General features: G+C 42.6%; 1 long non-coding RNA gene across 1 annotated transcript in view; it reads right to left on the bottom strand.

Annotated features, from left to right (window-relative positions):
* Window positions 1-4,908: 4,908 nt before the first annotated feature.
* LOC139036222 (uncharacterized) overlaps window positions 4,909-12,086 on the bottom strand; it is a 278,465-nt gene continuing 271,287 nt past the window's right edge. Inside the window, exon 3 of the long non-coding RNA XR_011488925.1 lies at window positions 4,909-5,023. This is a non-coding gene — a long non-coding RNA (uncharacterized lncRNA). The remainder of the gene's footprint in view (window positions 5,024-12,086) is intronic.

Raw genomic sequence — 12,086 nt, 5'->3', positions numbered from 1 at the left:
CCTGGTTGTCCATCTAGCAACCAGGATGTCCACCTGGCAACCTGGTTGTCCATCTACCAACATAGTTGTCCACCTAGCAGCCAGGTTATCCCTCTAACAACCTGGTTGTCCACCTAGCAACCTGACTGTCCATCTGACAACCTGGTTATCCATTGGGCAACCAGCAACAGGATCTTGGCGATCTCTCTCTGGAGTTCCTCCTTTACCAAGTCTCCATGATGATCAGATTCCAGCTTCCTTGTGCAGTTACCTTCTTGGGTCCTCCTTCCCAACTAGTGGACACTTGCCCACATCGCCAATTCAACTCTCTCCAAGAAGAATTCTGTTTGACCTAGTTAATCATTTTCTGACCTTGTTTGAACATTGACTTTTGTGCCAGGCTACCTCATAGGCTACAAGCCAGGTAAATATTCGATTCCTTTGAGTCTCCAGTTCTCAGGTCAAGTGCCCCTAACCTGCAGGTCAGCTCAGCTTCACGAGCAGGGGAAAATGTTGGTAAATTCAGAGTGTGATTTGCCAGACACGACTCTCATACTAGAAGTCTGGGTGAAACAGACAGCTGATATGTGAGATACTTATCTCATCAGTGACTCTGAGATGGTATTACAGATGAACCTAGTTCCAGGGCAGGAATAGAGATGTAGACATAATGGATGCGTGGACACAGAGTGGGAAGGGGAGGGTGGGATGAATTGGGAGCTTAGGTTGACATAAATACACTTCCATGTGTAAAATGGATAGCTGGAGGGAAACTGCTGTATCACAAAAGAAGCCCAGCTCAGTGCTCTGTGATGACCTGGGGGGGGAGGATAGGGGACTGGTTCAGGAGGGGGGGATATATGTACACATATAGCCGATTCACTTCCTTGTACAGTGAAACTAACACAACACTGTGAGGTAATTATACTTCAATAAGAAAAATAACAAAGTTAAAAAAAGGAGTTATTGAAACTTTCAGTACAACTAGTACTTGAATAGGAAAGGAGTTTCTGAGGAAACAGGAAACTTACTTCGACTTATGCCATGATTTGAAGAAAAGAGAAAAAGTGTTCAGACCTAGTCAGCTCAGAGAACAAGAGTATCCGTTATAACAGGGAAAAGGAAAATCTGAGAAGGCTGCCATTTTTGTTAGTGGACAAAATTAACACTTAACTTCATCCAACCTACTTGACTCATTAAGAAAATTAAAAGGTCAGAGAGATGGAAGTCAAAATGTCAGATTGATATAGCTCCCCTGGAGAAGTGGCTCAGACAGTTGACAAATGGGCTTTGCCCTGGAAATAGGCAGATCTACCCAGCTCGTCATAAGCTACTTGGAATCACCCATGACCACTTGCCCCAACAAACTTGCTGACTGGGGAGCTGTGAGCAGGGCAAGGACTGGGACCAGGTAGGCTATGTAACAGAGTTGATTTTCTGAAACTTGCCAGACAAACTCAGGCTCTCCTCCCTTTGGGGACGAGTGAAACAAAAGGACAGATGTTGAATGCAGAAGAAGGAGGGGGCATGGAGCCCCCTAAGAATTGTCAGGTCAAAGCTCTATGCATTGTTTTACAAATTCAATGAGATAATAAAGTGATTTATTTAGCCAAAAGTTTTTTGAGAAGACCAGGTCCCTGCCCTTCTGGAGTTTACCATCTATGTGGAGGTAAGTATTCATCAGATCACCAGAAATAGATATACATTTAGAAACTTGAATAAGTGCTTTGAAGGAAAAGCACCTGGTCCTGGGAGAACAATAATAAAACCAACTCACCCAGCATGGAGGTGATCAGATGGTCAGAAAAGGCTCCCAGGAAGAGAGGTATTTGTGCTGAAATCTGAAGGCAAAGATGGAAAGAGAGCCCTGTAGGTAAAGGAGTGGAGTGTGTAAAGATGCCAGGGTGGACAGGTGAATGGCACCTGGAAGAACTACAAGGAACCAATTTGGGTGGAGTCGTGAACAATGGGAATGTGCCGGCCATGTGGGTATAGAATAATGCCCCCTTTCTCCTCCACAACATTTGGGAAATTTACACGAAGGAAACATGGTGACTAACAAGGACTTTAAGACAGTCGGGCAGGCTAGCATCCAAGAAACAGCAAGATATTTTTAAATAGTTACAAAAAAGAGGTGCTTTGATAAAAGAAAGGAAGAGCTTAAAAAGGTGGGGAGTGATCCACAGCTCTACCTACTGCTGAGAAGTAAGTTAAGCCAGCTACTGCTGAGAGAATCACAGACTCCTAGAGACGAGAGCCAGGGCCACCACAGGTCATGATGGCTAAAACCATCTCAATGGACTGATGGGGCTGAAGAGGTAGAAACAGCTGTTCTGCAGAGAAGAGAGATGGGGTGTCAGCTGGAGGGAGAAGCAGAGTCACGGAACTTATATTAATATCTTCAGATTCTTGAAAATAGTGCTTAGCAGTTTGGGGACCCATTCAAGTATTCAGTTAAATAACCTCTTTTCTTGTTTAGCTTTGTTTTCCTTTCTTTTTCAGGGAGTAAGCTGTCCTGCAATGTAGGGAGGCAGTGGACTCTCTGTGGAAAAGGATCTTGGTTTCCTGTTCACAAGTGGGGCTAAGACAAGTCACTCAAACCTTCAACTGCATCTGGTAAGTTGCCCAGTGGGCTGTCCTGGTTGTTCAGTGGTAAAGAACCCACCTCCCAATGCAGGAGACATGGGTTTGATCCCTGGGTCAGGAAAGACCTCCTGGAGGAGGAAATGTACTGTATCTCCAGTATTTTTGCCTGGGAAACCCCATGGACAGAGGAGACTGGGGGGCTGCAATCTATGGGGTCACAAAGAGTCGGATATGACTAAGCATACACAATGACTGGGTTACTTTGATGAAAGGTAAAATTTTCTGCATGGAAAACTTAGAGACTGATTCTAAAAGTTAACTTCTTGAAAATCCAAGCACCAAACTGTATTCTCCTTAATCACATTCGGGGCTTCCCTGGTGGCTTAGTGGTAAAGAAGCCGCCTGCCAATGCAGGTGTCTCGGCAGGATCAGCGATGGTGTTGCCAGCCCCCTGCTTACTGCCAGTAAGCAAATGCATCCTTGGGCTGAAACATGAAGCAGCTGTTAGCACCCAGGGAAGGTAAGTGGATCAGAGCTTACAAGGATCCATTACCCTTTCTGCTCTCGGAGAGCTGATATTTATTGCAGGATGTGAATGGCATCCTGCCAGGGCAAGGTTCTTAACTCCTCATGCCATGGTTCTCAAACATTCGGTCATCAGAATCATCTGGAAAGCTTATTAATACCCAGATCACTGGTCCTCAGCCCCAGAGTTTCTGATCAGTAGGGCCGAAGGATTTGCCTCTTCAACAAGCTCTCAACAATGCTGGTGCCGCTGGCCTGGGGACCCCACTTATGAAGGTCCTAGGGGATTCTTGATACTCCTAAAATTTCATGCACAATATGTGCATAGGTGCCTGTGTGTTTTTGATCTTGAATGTGCTTCATAGCTTTCCTCAGAATCTACAAGTGAATCAAACCACAAACCAATAAAAACCAGTAACTTTAAGAACATTTACTGGCAGTTCCTTGGCGGTCCAGTGGTTAGAACTTCATCTTCCAACGCAGGGGGTGTGGGTTCAATCCCTGGCTGGGGAACTGAGATTCCATACACCTCGTGGTCAAAAAACCAAAAACTGTGAAACAGAAGCAATATTGCAACACATTCAATAAAGACTTTAAAAACGGTTTCCTATTTTTAAAAGAACATTTACTAACACAAAATTTGAGCACACTCCAGCAGATAGTGAAGGACAGAGGAGCCTGTCTTGCTGCAGTTCATGGAGTTGCAAAGAGTCAGACACAACTTAGCGACTGAACAACAACTAACACAAAATGCCAGGGGAAGTGCTGACCCCAAAGACAGATGAATATACTGTAATATAGGAAACACAAACTCACTGGACAGAGCAGAGTCTGTTCCACAAAAAGTGTCCAGAGTTGTTGAGTAACAGCTGGGTAATAGTTGATAGGTACAACTGAAATAAAGACATTTGGGTAGGAATTAATATTCTCACCCTACAGGAATTTATTTTTAATTATAGATAATTATGCTGAAGTACAACAAGATGATTTGAAGCGTTGCACTAATTCAGGAGTAATAATGCATGAATTACTGATGCAATCTTTAAAAATGTAACCCGTCATTCAACACCGGATCAGCAACCGACAGAAGGCTATGCTCTGACTTCAGCATGGTACAGTAGTATAGTTAACACTGGCCTTCAGCCCAACCTTTAAGGGCCCCCATAGAGCCACGAGGTGCTGAAACTTGTGTCCCCCTGTGGAGCCAAGTGAAGACTTGTATCCCTGCTGGCTGTGCTCCTCCTCGGCTGACTCTCAGAATCCCTTATCTTTAGAGATTCAGGAAGTTCTCTACATACAAACAAGTTCTGTTCTGAGAGCTCACCTGTAAGTCCAATTTGCCTATAAATCCAACTAAGTGAGCCTAGGTACCGAATTAACACAATCGGCTATATAGTACTGTAGTGCAATAGGTTTATAATACTTTTCACACGAATAATATATAAAAACAAACACAAAAATAAATACACTTAATCTTACAGTACAGTACCTTGAAAAGTACAGTAGTAGAGTACAATAGGGCTCCCCTGGTAGTTCAGTGGTAAAGAACCTGCCTGCCAATGCCAGAGATGTGAATTCAATCCCTGGGTCAGGAAAGATCCCATGGAGAAGGAAACGGCAACCCACTCCAGTATTCTTGGCTGGGAAATCCCATGGACAGAGGAGCCTGACGAGCTACAGTCCACAGGGTTGCAAAAGAGTTGGACACAACTGAGCAACTAAGTAACAGCAATGGTACGATAGCTGGCACACAGGGGCACACTCACATCTTTGAAAGTTTGCAACCTGAAGGTTCATACACAGGGGACTTACTGTAATGGAACACAGCATCTTGTGTCCAGTCAGACTTTGGTTCAAATTCCAGCTTTGGCCTTTACTAGTTATATGATCTTGAGAAAGTTACTTCCACTTCTTGGAGCCTCAGTTGCCTCATCTGTAAAATGGGGATGAGAGTCCATCACATAAAGCTCTTCTGATGAGTCAAAGATATAATATGTAACATCTCTGACAGTGAAAATTCAACATGTGATCACAGAGTTGTGGTCTTACCCTGGACTGGTGTTGCTGGCCATACCACATTTGCCTATTATGCTTAGAAACTAACACCTATTCTTCCAATGAACCCTTCCAGATCCAGTTTTGTTTTAACAGGACAGAGCAGTCTGCCTAATTTTCATATGACTAACATTTCATGGGGTTTCCCTAGTGGCTCAGCTGTAAAGAATTCACCTATCAATGCAGATTCCATCTCTGGGTCAGGAAGATTCTCCTGGAGAAGGAAATGGCAGCCCACTCCAGTATTCTTGCCTGGGAAATCCCATGAACAGAGGAACCTGGTGGGCTATAGCCCATGGGGTCACAAAAGAGTCAGACATAACTTAGCGGCCAAACAACAACATTTCATAGGGCTGTTGCTCACAGTCAAAGGATGGTTCCTGAGCATGCAAGTCAAGTAAGATCCTTCAGTCAGTGGGAGAAAGTGCCAGGCTTGCTGACTAAACGTCTGCCCGAGATGTATTCTCTCTCCTGAATCTGAGAGACCACAGACTGAAGACAACAAAGGAGAGGGAGAGGAGGGGAAAAGTAGATGATAAATGTCTCCCACACAGTGATGGCTAATTTCTATAGCAAGAAAGCTGACGACTGACTGCCTTACTCAAAGTGAAAATACCTGAAGAAGAAGGGGGAAAAAACCCAAGTATTAAGCACCATCTGTGAGTCAGTTTTGCTTGCATATGATTACATAATGCCCTTTTCAGAAAGGAACAAAACAGAAAAAATATTGCCCAAGTTCATAGAGCCAGTCATTGGAAGAGTCCGGATTAAAATACAGATCTGTCTTACTCCAAATGTCACATGCTTTCAGTTAAACCATACTGTCTTTACCCAGATAATTGACTTCTGTGTCACAGCCCTCCAGGCTCCTCTGTCCATGGGATTCTCCAGGTAAGACTACTGGAGAAAGTTGCCATGCTCTCCTCCAAGGGATCTTCCCAAATCAGGGACTGAACCCATGTCTCTTATGTCTCCTCCTTTGGCATGTGGATTCTTCGCCAATAGTGCCACCTGGACTTCTACTTCATAGCACTGTTATTTTAAATGGAAGAAAAACACACAAAAATGATGCTAGAAAAACACACAAAAAAGATGTTAGGTATAGAAAGGAAAAAACCACCGGAATGTACCTACAATAACTGCAAGTAAATTAAGAAGAAAGCACCTACCCATGCACAACCAGAACAATAAGTAATGACCAAACACACAGAAGCACTTGACACAAAATACATGATTCATCTCAAACTGTAAGACCTTCTTTATCTCACGTGGAAGCCCAAAGTTGAGCACGCTCAATGGCCAAGGCAATGAGGTCAAAGGCCTGTTGAGGGCAGCAGAGAGTCAGAGCTTGATAAGCACTGTTGTCCATCAAACTCCAGGCAGAGGTAGAAGCCAAAAAAAAGCCTTGCCCGGAGAGACATTATTGACAATTGAGAATCAATGGGACTCTGCGCAAAGAGGTCAACAGAGGTTAGGGTACCTGGAGATGGGTCTTTGCATTTGGGTCCAGACATTTGCATTTAGTTGAGGGTGGCAAGAGGCACTTAACCAGAGAACAAACTGCCCTAGCAATGAGTTCAAAGACCATGAATTGCTGATGGCATTAGAGCTCCAGTGGAGCTCCTTGGGGCATGAACATGCTCAGCTCTAATGAACAGACTTAGCTTGTATTCCCTCGTGACAAGAATATGGAGCTGGGTGGGCACAGTCTATGAGGTTACTTGACTGGCCCCAGAAAGCATGTAAGTTTGTTGTTCTTTAGTTGCTAAGTCATGTCTGACTCTTTGTGACTCCATGAATTGTAACATACCAGGCTTGCCCGTCCTTCACTATCTCCCAGAGTTTGCTCAAACTCATGTCCATTGAATCAGTGATGCCATCCAACCATCTCATCCTTTGTCGCCCGCTTCTCCTCCCGTCCTCAGTCTTTTCCACCAGGGTCTTTTCCATTTTCCAGTGAGTGGGCTCTTCGCAATCAGGTGGCCAAAGTATTGGAGCTTCAGTTTCAGCATCAGTCCTTCCAATGAATATTCAGAGTTGATTTCCTTTAGGAGTGACTAGTTTGATCTCCTTGCTGTCCAAGGGACTCTTGAGTCTTCTCCAGCGCCACAGTTCGAAAGCATCAATTTTTCAGCGCTCAACCTTCTTTATGGTCCATCTCTCACATCCATACATGACTACTGGAAAAACCATAACTTTGGCTATATGCACCTCTGTGGCAAAGTGGTATCTCTGCTTTTTAATATCCTGTCTAGGTTTGTCATGGCTTTCCTTCCAAGGAGTAAGTCTTTTAATTTTGTCACTGCAGTCACTGTCCACAGTAAATTTGGAGCCCAACAAAATAAAATCTGTCATAAGTTTGAGACTCCTGATTTTAAATGGACCTTATCCTAAGAGATAGCTTTGAACTTAACAAGACCTTTTACTGAAATTTTAAATGTCATAGACCGTGAGTGGAATTCAGAGCCTACACAGTAGAATGGGTCAACTACAGAGAATATTTGACACACACATACAAAAAGAATAAAGACAATGTCCACTTTTGCATTCACATCTTAACTTAGAGGCATTCCCACCACTGGTCTGATCCTATAGTCAGCCTAGTGGACAGAGGACCATATGGCATGCTCACTGCCCTCCAGTGGGCTGTGCACTAGTGTAATTGGGGAAATGGAATCTGTACGTAAGAAGGTTTGTAATGCTGCCTTGACATCTGTTAAATGCCAAGCTAGTGGCTAAACAATAAGGGCGAGAGGTGTTCTGAAGTTCATTGTGATCTGAGATGGTTTATGCTGACTTCACAAAGAAGTAGAACATTAACTGGATCTTGGATAAAGGTTAGGCTTAGGTAGTTAAAACAATAGCAAGGAGGGTATTCCAAGAATGGGAAACTGCATGAGCTAAAGAGAGGCAGCAGGAAGGTGTAGGCGAGGTTAGGGACCATAAGCAGATCAGTCTGGATGAAACTGTAAATTCATGTACAAAGAGGAGCATGCATCCAGGGATTCTGAGTAATCTCACTTTCAGATTTGTAAGGCCATATATGATTTTATATGGGAAAATATGATTTTCACATCAGGGTTTATCACTAAACCTGATAAACCCCTGGAAGCCTGGAAAGTAAGTCCTATAAATCTGTAAATAATGCCATCAATGTGTCTACCATTTGGAACATGGTAGACTCAATGAACCATACAATTTGTTCTCTGTTCTTTGAGCATTGTGCTCCTAATAAATATTTCATTATCAAAAAACATATTTCAGCCATAGGCTAAGTTTTCAGATGTGCAATTCAGAAGCTAAAATTTTTTTTCCTTTTGAAATTTTAAATATATGTATAAGAGTGTAGCCTAAAAAATTAAACACAATTGTCTAAATCCATCTGTCTACCTTGAGTAAGGCATTTCTTTCCCCCTTATCATGTAAGGGCAGGTTTCTCATACTTTCTTATCATTCATGGGGGTACAATTACATCACACAGCTTCCCCAAGCAGCTATGTGGGGCAGACCTGAGCATTTTTTTGTCCTTAAAGATATATGAATCCTAGATGATTTTAAAGACAGTTGTTTATAACTAATAACATAAAATGTCACTCATTCTTCTCAATTAATTGATCGTATCATATGCAATTCTTGATATAAAATCTCTGCTATAACATAGAGAATAGGTTTGTGGCTGCCAAGGAGGAGAGGTGTAGGGGAAAGATGGATTGGAAGTTTGGAATTAGCAGATGCAAAAGACTACATATAGAATAAATAAACAACAAAGCCCTACTGAGCGTAGAGGGAACTGTACTCAATATCCTGTGGAAAAGCATCATGGCAAAGAGCATGAAAAAGAATGTATATACATGGGGCTTTCCTGGTGGCTCACTGGTAAAGAATGCACCTGCCAGTGCAGGAGACGTGGGTTCTACCCCTGGCCTGGGAAGATGACACACGCGGCCGAGCGACTGAACCAGTGCGCCACGCCTAGGGCGCCTGTGCTCTAGATCCTGGGGTCCACAACTGCTGAGCCCGCACACTTTAGAGGCCGTGCTCTGCAACAGGAGAAGCCGCTGCAATGAGAAGCCAGCTGACTGCAACTGGAGAGCAGTCCCCTCTTGCTGCAACTAGAGAAAAGCCCATCCTGGTGCACTGGGAAGACCCAGAGGGATCGGGTGGAGAGGGAGGTGGGAGGGGGGACTGGGATGGGGAATGCATGTAAATCCATGGCTAATTCATTTCAATGTATGACAAAAACTACTGTAATGATGTAAAGTAAAAAAAAAAAAAAAGTGAAAAAAAATAAATGCCTTTGATCTTTTAGAAAAAAATAAAAAAATAAAATAAAATCTGATGAAAATCGTAAAAAAAAAAAAAAAAAGAAAAGCCCATGCAACAGTGAAGACGCAGCACAGCCAAAAATAATTAAATTGTTAAAAATTTTATAAAAGAATGCATGTGTGTGTGTGTGTGTGTGTGTGTGTGTAACTGAATCACTTTGCTTTACAGTAGAAATTAACACAACATTGTAAATCAACTATACTTCAATAAAATAAAATTTTTTTTAAAAGCTCTGCTGTGGAAGAAATACCTGTGTTTGTGACTGAATACATGAATGAATGAATGAATGAATGAATGAATATGTGCAGAATTGTTGATGCACACATTTAAGATGTTTCTCAAAGTGCAGGCAGTGAACCTGCTATATCAAAATCAGCCAGAATGCTGATCTAAAAATGCAGAGTTCTCCAAGGTAAGGCTCAGAAACATGCATTTTAACAAGTTCCAGGGTGTTTCTCACATATCTGAATGCCAGAATCTTTGCTGTGGAGTAGGGAGGGGGCAGACTTTGAGAGACATGGAAGCTAAACAGCGGTATCCTGGGACAGATCATTTTGGATGAAAATAACACAGGCAAGGGAGTAGAAGCCCCAAAGAGCACTGTCTCCACCACGGACGTAAATTAAGGGTCACGTAAGGTGGGGCAGTGACAATAGAGAGAAAGCCTGATGTTGAACACCCCCTGCAAAGGAATTTGAAATTACCAACAGACACTAGGGAGCCATTGAAAGCTTTGCAGCAGGTGAGCTCATTGACTAGATCTGGACTTTATTTTTTGTATTTGTAAACAATTTAATAAAGGAATGTTAGGGTGAAAATGCTAAGTTAAACACAGACCTGATTAATACCAACAGAGCAATAAACCATAACCTTCTATATTTTCACTGGTCAGAGGTACATGTATCTCTTCCAAACAAACACATATAATTTTATAATTTAATATCAGTTCACTAGATATGGGCCTGTTTTATAAAAAAGTGAGTTAAACAAAACGTATTACTTAACACTGGGTGATATATATATATATATATGGAAAGAGATTTTTTTTTTTTTTTTGTCCATCAATTAATGTTCTTTGGGTCGTCTTTATTTATTTATTATTTTGGGTGCAATAACATTTTTTTTCATTTATTTATATTAGTTGGAGGCTAATTACTTTACAATATTGTAGTGTTTTTTGCCATACATTGACATGAATCATCCATGGATTTACATGTGTTCCCCATCCTGAACCCCCCTCCCGCCTCCCTCTCCATCCCATCCCTCTGGGTCATCCCAGTGCACCAGCCCTGAGCACTTGTCTCATGCATCCAACCTGGGCTGGTGATCTGTTTCACACTTGATAATATACATGTTTCAATGCTATTCTTTCGGATCATTCCCCTCTCGCCTTCTCCCACAGAGTCCAAAAGTCTGTTCTATACATCTGTGACTCTTTTTCTGTCTTGCATATAGGGTTATCATTACCATCTTTCTAATTCCATATATATGCGTTAGTATGCTGTATTGGTGTTTTTCTTTCTGGCTTACTTCACTCTGTATAATAGGCTCCAGTTTCATCCACCTCATTAGAACTGATTCAAATGTATTCTTTTTAATGACTGAGTAATATTCTATTGTGTATATGTACCACAACTTTCTTATCCATTCGTCTGCTGATGGACATCTAGGTTGCTTCCATGTCCAAGCTATTATAAACAGTGCTGCGATGAACATTGGGGTACACGTGTCTCTTTCAGTTCTGGTTTCCTCGGTCTGTATGCCAGGAGTGGGATTGCTGGGTCATATGGCAGTTCTATTTCCAGTTTTTTAAGGAATCTCCACACTGTTCTCCATAGTGGCTGTACTAGTTTGCATTCCCACCAACAGTGTAAGAGGGTTCCCTTTTCTCTACACCCTCTCCAGCATTTATTGCTTGTAGACTTTCGGATAGCAGCCATTCTGACTGGCATGTAATGGTACCTCATTGTGGTTTAGATCTAGGCTTTAGAAAATAAACTTTCTAACAAAGCACAGCATGAATTGGCAGAGGTAGATTCTTGAGACAAGTATACTTTGGAGTGTTATAGCCATAGACCAGGTGAAAGATGATGATGACCCATATCAAGGCGCTGATCTAAAGAGACCAACGGGGCCACAGAGGAGATAAGATCTATAAGACTAGACGAGGAGCTGGAAAATGTTCCTGCCCAAATGAAAACAAGGGCCATGGAATGCCATAAATTAAATCTGCCATGAGGAGGAAAAATCTGTATGAAGCAGGCTGACATGTGCATGCATGTGTGCTTAGTCATGTCTGACTCTTTCATGACTCCATAGACTGTAGCCCACCAGGCTTCTCTGTCCATGGGATTCTCCAGGCAAGAACACTGGAGTGGGTTGTCATTTCCTCTTCCAGGGGATCTCCTCAACCCAGGGGTCAAACCTGGGTCTCCCGCTTGGGCAGGCAGATTCTTTACCACTGAGCCACCTGGGAAGCCAAAGCAGGTTGACACATTTGGTTCTAATTCATCCATTACATTGCAGGTAGAACATCTCATTGAACTCAGCGACTTGGCCATAGCCCTCCACTTCACTGAGCTCTCCTGTGGGCCAGTCTTACTCAGCCTCATCAA

Source organism: Odocoileus virginianus, chromosome 8 (genome assembly GCF_023699985.2).
Source record: "Odocoileus virginianus isolate 20LAN1187 ecotype Illinois chromosome 8, Ovbor_1.2, whole genome shotgun sequence".
NCBI lineage: Eukaryota > Metazoa > Chordata > Mammalia > Artiodactyla > Cervidae > Odocoileus > Odocoileus virginianus.
The sequence above is the reverse complement of the archived record's forward strand: the minus strand, read 5'-3'. Positions and strand labels throughout refer to the sequence as shown.